Source organism: Sparus aurata, chromosome 17, assembly GCF_900880675.1.
Source record: "Sparus aurata chromosome 17, fSpaAur1.1, whole genome shotgun sequence".
Classification (NCBI taxonomy): Eukaryota; Metazoa; Chordata; class Actinopteri; order Spariformes; family Sparidae; genus Sparus; species Sparus aurata.
In genome coordinates, this window is record NC_044203.1 from 12,811,678 (window position 1) to 12,822,336 (window position 10,659).

The following is a 10,659-nucleotide window of genomic DNA, read 5'->3' on the forward strand; positions in this document are numbered from 1 at the left end:
TAGGCTGGACGGCTGTATTGAGACCCGTCTGCATTCACCAACACTAAACTGCAAAGCAATAGAGAGAAAAGGATCTGGCACAGGTCCTATTTCTTCTCGCAAGGACGAACACATTAAGTTGTAACGCAGTATTTTGCTAATGCTGTCTTGTTTTCACCACCTAGCTATATGGATTAAGTGCCCCTGCTTAGTGCATGAGCTGTCACGAGGGATGTTATGTCCGTGGCAAAGATTGAGGCAGCGGCCTCAATCGGCCTGCCGATGCTGTGGTCAAAAGCACATCACAACTGACAAGAGTAAAATGTTAGCCGTATCTTCTCACACTCTAAATCTCTGTGTTCAAGTAACAATCAAGAGATGCCCACTTTGGGATGCGTGCTGACCCAGCAAATACTCACATCCAATACTTATAACAGTGACTGAAATCCATGGATCAGACATAGGAAGAAAAAAAACAAGTTCCAATGTAATTAAAAACTATTGACAAATATAGCAGCAAAGCCAGTAAAGCAAATGCGCCTACTGGAAAAGGCAATTGGCGAAATGTTAAGAGTGCAGTATGAATGATTCAGGAAGCAGAAGCACTGTTGGAACTAAAAAGAAACATCATGCAAATTTGTCCAAGCAACAAACAAAACTAAGAAAAGTGTGCTGGAGCAAAAAAGAAAAAAAAAAAATTGTTGGAAGAGGATCTACAGACAGCAACAAAGCAGGGTGGATGAGGAACAGAGAAAATCTCGTGTGCTGGATGACCAACCATTACAACTGTCATATTTGACATCCTATCTGCTTTCCAAGTCTGAGAGCAGACCAGATAGACTCTTTATTACTGTAAAAAGAAGTCCTCAAGCTAAACAGATTTGCATATCACACATGGAGGAATCCACTGCGACAGCAAATCAGAAGAATATTTGACAAATCTGACATGATGTTTTCATAGCTTTCTACAGCAAAGTGCATCTTAATGATTTATTAATGATTTATGGCTTATGAGATTTTTCAAGAGTATGTTTACTGATTTCCAAAAAGTCAAACAATTAAGAATGAAAGAGCATAATAAAAATATGTACCCTCGTTTCCAGCTTTCCCTGCACATAAAACATGTCCACACATTCAAAAAAGAAATTAAACAAATAATAAATTAAATGAACAAGTAGGTTCAAAACAGAGACAAAACATCAAGACGGAGGGTTCATACGAGTAGATATAACAAGGGTAATCATTCAAAATGAAAGGGTACTGGCACATTAAAAGTGTCTCAGTGTATGCTAGTCCATGTCTTAAGACATTTTAAAGAGGAAAAATTGCATTGAAACTCTTGATATTCCATTATATTGATGTAATGCTGTAGAAAACATCACCAAAAACACGGAACAGACCTACAACACTTCTACAACCTATCTGAGTAAACAATTTTTTCTAACTATACTACTCGATAAATATATCCACTGCCCTTCCCTCAGTCTTCACGCATCTGGAGAATAAGAACAGCTAAATTAGCTCGTTGTTTGATGACTTCAGCTCAGTATTCGACACAATCTCACCCATGAAGGTGACTGGACAACTTAACAACGTAGGCGTAAGTACTACACTCTGCAACTGGATATTGGACTTCCTCACAAGCAGACGCCATAGAGTTCAGATTGGTAGTCACGCCTCTACGTTAGTGCTCAACACCGGAGCCCCCCATGGCTGTGTGCTCAGCCCCCTCCTGTTAATACTGTACACACATGACTGCGCTCCCATCGAGAGAACTCTGTTGTGTAGTATGCGGGTGACACCGCCATCATTTGTAAAAGGCCAAAAGTAGGTGTTATTAATAAGTAGTACTTTAGTTTGGTAATTGAACAACACGATATTCTGCCACTTACATCGGTTTGAGGAAAACTGGTATCAGTGCAGCTCGGGGTTCAAGGAAAGTCTAATTAAGTTCCTAGACAGTTGGAGTCAGATCCCTGCACAGGGACACTAAGACCCAGTCTGGTCTTTCCCTGTAGACTTGGCTTTCCTGAGCTAGTCCTATACATGTCCTCCACTCCACTGTAGAGACACCCCCCCCCCTTCTCTTATTACCCCACCCCACTCTCCTTCTCCTCCTCCTCATCCCTGCAAATGACCATGATGGGAGGCCATTCATCTCACTCCTTCGGCCACCACAATGAAATAAATCAAGAATTTCCCCCCCAAATATAACAATATTTGTATTTGGGGTGGGGCAGACGTAATTGATGACTGCGGCCATGCTAATTAAAAATGGCGGAGGTTTCATTAATCTTGGTCATTGGGTGGGGGGGGGTAGCTGCTACAGAGTTGGCTGGATGTGGGGGGGGGGAGACAATCACCATCGTCCTCATCGCTCAGGTGATTTGGGCCATTGTCGAGCATATTAGCACGGCGAGGTTAATGTGAAATGGCCATTAATAATCACAACAAAAGTCTAGAGTACACAAACTCAGTCTCTCTGTCAGGACCGCGACGCAACTCCAGGCACCAAAGAAGACAATAAAGAGAACAATCACACACGTTTACTGCCATGTCCTGGCTGGAGAAGTTAATTGCTTTTCTGACTTGCTTTGTAGGAACTGTTGTTTTTTTTTCCCTCTATGTCCTCACACACAGACGTGCAATGCTTTGGAGAATTAATTACCATTCCCAACTTATGCTGCTTTGCCTGTGTTTGCGTAGTCAAATCTATCAGGCCACCGCGGACTGGAGTGTCAAAATCCTTAGAGGACACAATGTGAACAGGGTTTGTGTGTGTTTCACATGTGCAAGATTCTGCACATTTAATATGATGAATTCATGATCTTTAGAATCTGTATTTAAGCATTTTGTTGAATGATTTGCAACATCTGACATGTGATATGTACAGAATGATTAATGTTTGTGCATTTTCTAAGCTTTAAGACAATTAATTATACTATGCAAGTTGTTCATAGAGCTGCAATAATTAATCCATCGAAACTAAAATTAATCAGCAACCGTTTTCGATGATTGATTTATTGTTTCAGACATTTGCTGGTTCTCCTTTTTTTTGTCATGTATATGATAAATGAAGAGTGTTTGGGTTTTAGACTGTTGGTTGGACGAGAGGATTTGAAGACATCACTTTGTGATAAGCATTGTATACGTGTTTTGCACTATACAAAAGCAGGTAGACCAGCAGGGTAGAACCACACAGGCCCACGACAAACGATCACTCAGCAACACACACTCAGCAGCATCCAGCGATTAACTCACACCTGATCATCTACTTAACCAAAAAGCTGGGAACAGACCATGGAGTTGATAAAACAGAATCATATTGTTACTGTTGTGCCATTACAGCGCAGACAATTTACTAAGTAGCACCTATGAACGGCGCAGATGGATATCATCATCACTCCGTAATGGCTTCTACATGTTAATTCACAACTTTAGCTTCTCCGCCACAGAATAATGGCTAGCCTGCATCTGGTAGAGGCAGTGTAGGGCAGTGTATGAAGCGTAGAGAGAAACGGAGAGAGAGACAAAGAGAAAGAGTGAGAATTAAACAGATAGAGAGAGAGAGGGAGCGAAAGAGATGGGTGGGTGGGGTGGAAGCAGTAGCATATGGTGCCACGCTGCCATAAACAAGCTTTATGAAAAGACCGGGGACGTTTATTTAATCATGGAATACCTGAGGAATCGCAATGAGACACACACTTTGTCCCATTATTGTTAGCCCATAAATTTAACTGCTTTACCAGAACGACGAGGAACCTGATACAGCGGCCGACGACAACGCGGGGAAGCAGGTGAATTTATGTATGTGTGTGTTTGTGAAGTGCACTGTGTCGTAGCTAGGGTACAGAGCGTGTGTGTGTGTGTGGGTGTGTGTGTGTGTGTTTGTGCTGTTGCAGATGAATAGCCATCACTGCTACACAGTGGTATCTGTGTATCTGCAAACACAGAGTACAAAACAATACACTGTGAAAAGTATGAGTGCACAGATACAGTTGTGTCCTCTGTTTCTGTTGAGTTTACTGTATTACTCCATTCCTCTAATTCTATTCTTCCTCCAGTCTCTTTGCATGCAAAATCATACTTCCAACTGTCATCACCCTCTTTCTCCAGAAAGTGGACTCCTACAACCTATGTAAAGAATTAAAACATTCATTAGTCTTTCATCCTCCCAGGTCAGAAAACAGCAGAATATAACAAGGTAAGTCTGAAGGCCCCGTGAGGACATTTATTTCTCATACCTATTGAATTGTAAAAGTAGTGGACATTCAAATAGACCTCTGCAAGGCACTCCCTCAATTGAAACTTGCGCACCCGCTTTCAAATGCACAAACACAACTGTGCTTCCACCTGGATATGTGGCAGAAATGCACTCAATTATCACCACGTTCAACATATGCACACAAATACACAAACATGGACTTCGAAGTTCACAAACACAGTACAAAAGGGCTCTTGCACACACAAAAACAATTGGACTTGATGTGCAATTGTGTGTCTGCAAGCATACTTCCACAGACACGCACACACAGCTCTGGGTCAGGGGGACAGCGGTAGCTCAGAGCCAGCTGTGACCTGCCGGTCCAGGTGCTCAGGAAAACCGCTGTTAACGGCCACGATTGATGATCTAATCAAACTGTCACCACGGCGATCCGCTGCAGGGGGAGGGGATGGTGGGATGGCGTGGGTGTGTGTGTGTGAGGGGGGGGTTGGTTGAGTGGGAGTGGGGTGGGAGCAGGTGGGGGGGAATATCCAGGAGGCCTTGTGCATGCTTACCGTTAGCCCAAATTGAGAGTGACAGTCTCAATAGTGAAAAGACCTCTTTTTTCCCTCTCTAAGTAATGGAGGAAACAACTCCAGCGGTCTTCCGGAGGATGTCACATAATCAAGGGAGCCTCCCCAACATCGCCCCTTCTTCTGTAACGTCTCGGCTCGAGCTCAAGAGAGTGGTGGGGGGGGGGGGGGGGGGAGTTGGCTGTAGACTTTGGACATGAGGAGATGATGTGGTACAGTGCTGGACCAAAAGCCCACACAGTCCTGATTATGAAGAGTTCTGCATTGTTTGATGCCAAACATGCAAGAAGTGCTCCGGAAAATCAGGCAGACCCGATGTCTGGCCTCACATATTTTGTTCCTCTGGGCCATAAAGGAACACTGTTATCATTGGCTCAGTGGAGAGTTGTGGAACTACCTACACTGTGCATGAGGAGATGACGGTGGGAGAAGTGACACCTACTAATGCAAGAGTCATCATTTTACTTTCACCAAATGTTCTTTTGGTTAATCACACTGCATTGATCCATGACTGCTCCTCATTTTGCTTCAGATACAAAACTACTCACATTTGTCACATGTGTAAGTGTTGACCTATGCGATAAGAGAGGGAGTGGTTTATAACAGTGCGTTTGGAGCACAGTAAAGCTGGGAACAGATTAATTCCACTGTCATTTATCTTGATCAAAAATCAGATAAAACAGTTGCATATGATGAATGAAAGTGTTTCTCTCTAACCTCTAACCTCTTTTGAACAAGTGAAAAATGTGAATCTTTACATACAACTGTAAAATCTTAGTTTAGGCTTTTAGTTTAGGAAAGCTGATATATTTTAAAACTCATGGTCACAGGTGAAAGAACATTATGTCACATTGTTCATCTATAAAATGAAGAGGATGTTGTGATGTCAAAGTGTATATTCATTGGTCATGATCATTGGTCATTTAATCCTTAAAGCCTGGCAGAAATCATGAGAATGAAAGGAAAGGAAAAAAAAAAAAAAAACATCTCAATCTCTCTTGAATTCCACAGGATATTAGCAATGCAGTGCAGCCACATGGGAAAAGATGATAATGTTTCTCTCATCCACATAAAATAAAATGAATTAAGCCGTTCTATATTTAGCCGAAAAGAGAAAAGTTCAGGAAGTTGTCCAACTTAATAGTGGCCTTGTTGATCGCTGCCTGTTCTGTGTGTGTGTTAATCACCTTCCCCAGGATATATCCAGGACTGCCGCTCGCCCGTCCAGCTCGCATTAATTTAATCGCTGCTCAGCTAATTCATTGATTAATTGGCTCATTAGTGATGCCTGGCAACATCCATTTCTGCCATGACAGTCTGATGTTTCAATAGAAAAGAAAAACAGGCTGGCAACAGCCCAGTTTTTCCACAGTCCCACTGTGCATAATGTCTAACCACTGTCAACAGTTAGCCGCACAATTGTGTCATTGTATAACTGCCTGGTTTTGTGCCACGGGATGTGAAATGAATGCGAAGGTGAACCGCGCACATTCTCCGTTCTTGTCCGCTTGAGTAATGTCACTTGGGTTTGGTCGGTGGGTGACATCATTCTCAGGGAAAGAAAAACTTCAAAAGCAGGAGGGACCGTTGGAGGTGCACTACCGAGATGAGGTAGACGCTGTTATAAGGAGACAAACTACTGCCGCGGATTTATTCCACAAGTCAAGGTCACGCTGCTCTGACATGATGAGTGGCTTCCAACTCTTGGACGAGCTGTCGACTGCTAACTAACATTATTATTAGTAATAGGAGTCGATAGGACCCTGCTGCACCCTGCATCAAGGAGCTGGATGTTAGAGTGACCAACAACAACACGCAGCCTCAACGGGAGTGCTGATGTGACATCACTGGCCAAATGACACGACCATAAAGCAGCTAAGACGTACGTGACCTCTGACCTCTCTTCTCCAAGACACAGGCTCAGATTTATAATTGGCATTTTGTCACAGTTGCTGCTACCAGGCTGTGGTAGCACTGTGCTTTAACTAATGATGAGTAAGACCACAGGGGTGGACATTTTAGCATTAAAGTGTGTCAGCTTTTCAGAGAAACAACATGTTTCCCTCACAGCCCCCCTACCCACAAACACACACACACACACACACTCCCACAATTCTGCACCATATGCCCATGACAAGTGCATAAAAATCGTTCCCAAGCGATAGCACGGGCCAACCCATAAAAACTTAATGCACCTAATTTTCCAGTAATCAAACTTTTATAGACTGCAATGGCTTTTAAACTAACAAATTTTAATTATCGCTTAATTTTAACAGCAATATTAACGCGATCCCTCATTCTGCGAGTGTTCATTCTCCATGAAATATTGAGTAGGGTAAACAGCGAGGCGCTGTCCGCTGGCTCCTGTTCAAACAAGCAGCCAGCAAACACAAAAGGTGAGCTAGGGGTCGCTGAGGCCTTGCCAGTACCGCGCCGGGACTACGTGAGCTGCAGAGACCTCTGGGAAATTGAGCTTCCTGAGTGCAAGCACACAAAACCGGTCCGCCTGTGATTACTGCACAGCAATGATCACTGGTGAATGTGGTCAGCGGTTAAAGCGAGCAAACGCTGGTTCATTCTGTGCTGTTGCATTTGAGTTGACATTGATTCAAGCTACGTTGTAAATAAAAAGAAGAAAAAAATGGTTCCCTTTCCTTTTTCTGCAGGATTTAAGCATATTTGAATATCCCACAGCGGGTCCACGTATCCTTGAATACTTTCAAGTGAATATTTTTCTGCTGCTAATCACATCCCTGCTTACAGTACCAGCAGCACGGGATGTTATTGACTGCTGCCCTTGGGTGGCTGAAAACTAGGCCTTACCACCCAACACCAAGCCAGAGAGACAAAGTGCTGACACAGGCAGATAAGGGAAGGAAGAAAGAGAAAGATTAAAGAGCAGATTCATTATCAATAATTAAGGGAAAGGATTTATTCTAATGAATTAGGGGTTGTCTTTATCTACTCTTTATCTCCATATCACACTGCTAACTCTCTCTTTTTCACTCCCTTACATCCACACCCACACATGCTCTGCACACACACACGTTGGCTCGTGGTTTTTTTGTGTGACTTGACCCCTGCCTGCTCCGTGTGGTCCATATTGCCACCATGCTGGCTCCAGGCAGGACTCTTCCGCCCCTGCTCCACCCGTCAAGCCTGGACGGTCCCGGCCCTCGGTGCCGGGGCAATATGGCCGCGCTGCACGGCATGCTGGGATGCGGCTGCATGCCCAGAGCCCGGCGCTGCAAAGCCAGATGCCCGCTCAGCCGTGCTCGGCCCCTGGCACAGCGACGTGACCGACTGCAGCAAGTAACGTGTATCTATCAATTCTGCCATGTGAACATGGAGAAATAAACGTGGGGCCGAACGACGACCAAGTCTTTCATCCAAAATATACTATTGTCCTTTCCTGAATTGATATGCATTTACAGCAGCATTTAAAAAGCATTTAAATAAACTACATGTATCTACTGTTGGTAGAATCAGTCCAAAATGAGAATCTTCTTTCAGAAATTGGTCATTCCTCTCCAATCCTCTCACTGCAGTCATGTAATAACGGATGCTCTGAATATCCCCTTCTTCATTTTGTGAGTCATCACACCTGCGCTGCATGTATCATGCTAGCTATTTCTGGATGCGTTCGTGCCTTTTCACCTGGTTTTTACTGTTTTCTTCGGAGGGATTTTAGCACCCGCTTACTTGGCTCAGACATACAGTAACGCTGTAGAACAACTGCCGACTGCGCTTGGGCAAAAAAGCTGTGAGCAGATTTTAGCAATTAGACACCTCCAAAACACTGAAAACGGTCTCCCCCAGCTGCTTGTATCGTGCTTAAACAAATATATCTTTCTTCTGGGTTGTCAGCACTCCCGTTTTCAAGAGTGATGAGTCTATTAGTTCGAGGAGTTTATTATTACAAGCGTGAAAATGGCAGGCGTTTTAACAATTACCTATGAAAACAGGTACGCGAGACAGGTCAGTTGTCTTTTGGCGCCCTGTTTTAAAAGGAACTAATTACAAGCAATTGAGGCAAGGTCGCTACTGTCAATCACGCTCCAAAGCCACTCCCTTGTTATTGAAGTGTTGGTTTAGGTGTGTGCAGACATAACAGCAGCGAACGCACCCACACACACGCACTGAGGTTAAAATGGTTAAAAGTGAAGATTTAAAGCGGTGAAATAAAAAAATCTAACCGGGATGAAATGCATGTTGTTGGTTTTTTTTAAGATACTACAAAAGGAAGATAATTCATTTGACATAACATTTACACACACTTTCTCACACACCCGCACATGCTCATGTACAACCCAATTCCAAAAAAGTTGGGATTCTGTGGTTCTTCCACAGGCATCAAATTCTCCATGTAGGGGATATCTACAAAAAAACAATGCAGTTTATCAGCTTGAACATTAACTATCTTGTCTTTGTACCGTTTTCAAGTATAGGTCTAAAAGGATTGGATTTGTGAATCATTGCATTCTGTATTTGTATTTCTGTATTCCCAGCTTTTTTTGGAATTGCGGTTGTACAAACATCACGTCATATTATCGTAATACGCAATCTTTATATCCCAGGTTTGCTCCTCAGGGGCAGTTATTCTTTGCTGCAGTTAACGCCACACATCAAAACGGATGCTTGTATCCTCTTTTATTTTACAATCAACATAACTCTTTTCTTCTCCTGTGAATAAACATGAAAAAGCATTCCCCGTGTGCAGCACTCAATCAAATTCAATAAAATCAAACTGGTGGGAATACTTGTACAGATTTTGGAGACTATATTACGACCATTCCCCCACTAGGCTGGCTCAGACCGCGCATCCATTAACTAAATAAGGCAGATTATATATTCAGATGAAAATGCACTGAGGAGAAGGGGATAACTCAACTCAGAATGACATTACAAGTGGGTGATAACAACAGTGACAACTTCTTATTATAATTCAGAGCTGCGATGCAAAATGTTTCAATAAAAACCTTTTGAGATCACTGCCAGCCGTTAGGAGCGCAAACCACACAGATATGTTTATGTCATCTTGCGAGGACATGAGGTCCTCGCAAGCATGCATCTGTGAGCGGGTACACACACGCAGGCAGACAAAGGGACAAAAAGCCCTCATCTCCGCTCAGTGCCTGCAGTGAGGAGTGGTGGTGTGACTGAGACGAAGACCCAGTTGTGTCACTTTATAACAGTTCAGCTCTCTCTCTCTCTCCCTCTCTCTCTCTCACACCCAGAACCTGTCAGATAGTTGGAGTCTGTCATCTCACCCATCCTCCCCTTCGAGTCCCCTTCCTCCTGTTCCCCACTGGGGTTACAACGATATGCAGGGCTAAAATTAGCCTTTTTATTTAAAGTCTGATCTGACCAGTGTTGACCATCATTGCTCACTATGCTCATTAGTGGGAAGGGAATGTTGTGAGATGTTTTCATTGTATTGCGTAAAAGTATGGACGAGACAGATTTTCTTCGTATCAAAATCGACAATGAACAATGAAACAACACTGTCCCTGTGTTTTAAAGCGACACTTCACCTGAAAATAAAAGATATATTTTTTTCCACTTACCTTTATTTTCTTTCTACCGAACCACACTGTATCAAGAAGGCATCATCCAGTCATGGACAAGACGACTGTGTTTTGTGACAGTGGTGGATGTAAACATTAAAGGTGCCATTTTAACAAATAACAGTTTTGACATTATGACATCTACGTATTGTGTTGCAGAGGTATCCACCGATGTTAGCATGCTAATCAGCTAGCCCAAGCCCATCCCGGTCCAAAGCTCCCTTTGCTTGTGATGTAAACAACGTAGTCCGGACTGCTAGCTGCACTTCTAACTAAGCTAACTAGCTTACAGTAGCTACAGTAAGTAGCAGTGAGC

At 43.2% G+C, this 10,659-nt stretch overlaps 1 protein-coding gene and 1 long non-coding RNA gene across 2 annotated transcripts in view; one reads left to right on the forward strand and one right to left on the reverse strand.

Moving 5' to 3' along the window:
* The window catches only part of znf407 (zinc finger protein 407), a 161,063-nt gene that overhangs the window by 75,343 nt on the left and 75,061 nt on the right, over positions 1-10,659 (reverse strand). The window lies entirely within an intron of this gene.
* Positions 3,595-4,893, forward strand: LOC115567931 (uncharacterized). Its single transcript, XR_003981298.1, has 3 exons — positions 3,595-3,776; positions 4,158-4,183; positions 4,822-4,893. It is a non-coding gene; the product is annotated as an uncharacterized LOC115567931 (long non-coding RNA).